Source organism: Octopus bimaculoides, chromosome 22 (assembly GCF_001194135.2).
Source record: "Octopus bimaculoides isolate UCB-OBI-ISO-001 chromosome 22, ASM119413v2, whole genome shotgun sequence".
In the NCBI taxonomy this organism is placed as follows: Eukaryota; Metazoa; Mollusca; class Cephalopoda; order Octopoda; family Octopodidae; genus Octopus; species Octopus bimaculoides.
In genome coordinates this window covers 26,634,488-26,635,698 of record NC_069002.1, presented here as the reverse complement: position 1 = coordinate 26,635,698, position 1,211 = coordinate 26,634,488, and the positions used below count along the sequence as shown (strand labels likewise).

At 35.6% G+C, this 1,211-nt stretch overlaps 1 protein-coding gene across 5 annotated transcripts in view; it reads right to left on the bottom strand.

The window, feature by feature from the left end:
* Window positions 1-1,211, bottom strand: part of LOC106880532 (alpha-1,6-mannosyl-glycoprotein 2-beta-N-acetylglucosaminyltransferase) — a 725,476-nt gene that overhangs the window by 244,429 nt on the left and 479,836 nt on the right. The window lies entirely within an intron of this gene.

Genomic DNA, 1,211 nt, shown 5'->3' with positions numbered 1-1,211 from the left:
TCGTTAGATTCACTTCAACATTTAAATTTAATTTGTCAAAATATTTTCATCGCTTTGAAACTGTGACCTGTTCACAGACAAAATTCCGTGCTGCATCTGAGAAAGTAACAGTTAGTTCATGATATGTATGTATATATGTATGTATGCATGTATGTGTATGTTTGCATTTAAGTATGTGCATATGTGTACATGCGTATGCATGCCTATATGCATATATATATGTATGTATGTATCTATGTACTTATGTATGTATATGAATATTTAGGTGTGTAAGTGTGTAGACGTGTTTGTGTGTGTGTCTATGTGTATGTACATGTGAATGTATATTTATATACTGCTAGGTGTATATGTATATATACATAAGCATGTATATAGCCTTTCTAAATCAGATTTAAGATAGTGTATTCTGAAACCTATTCTAACTTTAGTTCGTTTTCTGTTTTACAGCAGTTAATTTCCAGTTAATTATATTGCGACTGCAGCTAATCACTGAGATATGTAACAAATGTATAGTATCTATTATTAGTTATAGCTATTTATCATTATTATCATTATTATTATTGTTGTTGTTATTATCATTATTATTGTTGTTATTGTTATTATCATTATTATTATTAATAGTTCTGTTCCTACAATTAATCTGGTTTGCCTGAAGTATCACACATTTAATAGTTTACATTTCATTTGTATATGGTGAAATTACTTGCTACATACCAATGCATACGTTCATAATAAATATATTTATACAAGTATAAGAAGCAAGCACTCGGTCCACTCTGCAGGGTGGTTGGTTTAAGGAAGGCCATGCAGCTGTAAAACCTATGCCAAAACAGACACAGTAGCTTGGTGGAGCGTCCTACCCAGGCAGCTCCAGTCAAACCGTCCAACCCATGCCAGCATGGAAGGTGGACGTTAAATGATGATGATGAGGATGCTGAGGAGTGGCTGTATATATGTGGAGCAGGAGTGGCTGTGTGGTAAAGTAGCTTGCTTACCAACCACATGGTTCTGGGTTCAGTCCCACAGCGTGGCATGTTGGGCTAGTGTCTTCTACTATAGCCTCGGGCCAACCAAAGTCCGTTGTATATATTTAATAGATGCAGGAGTGGCTGTGTGGTAAGAAGCTTGTTTCCCAATCACATGGTTCCGGGTTCAGTCCCACTGCATGGCACCTTGCGCAAGCGTCTTCTACTATATATATATATATATAT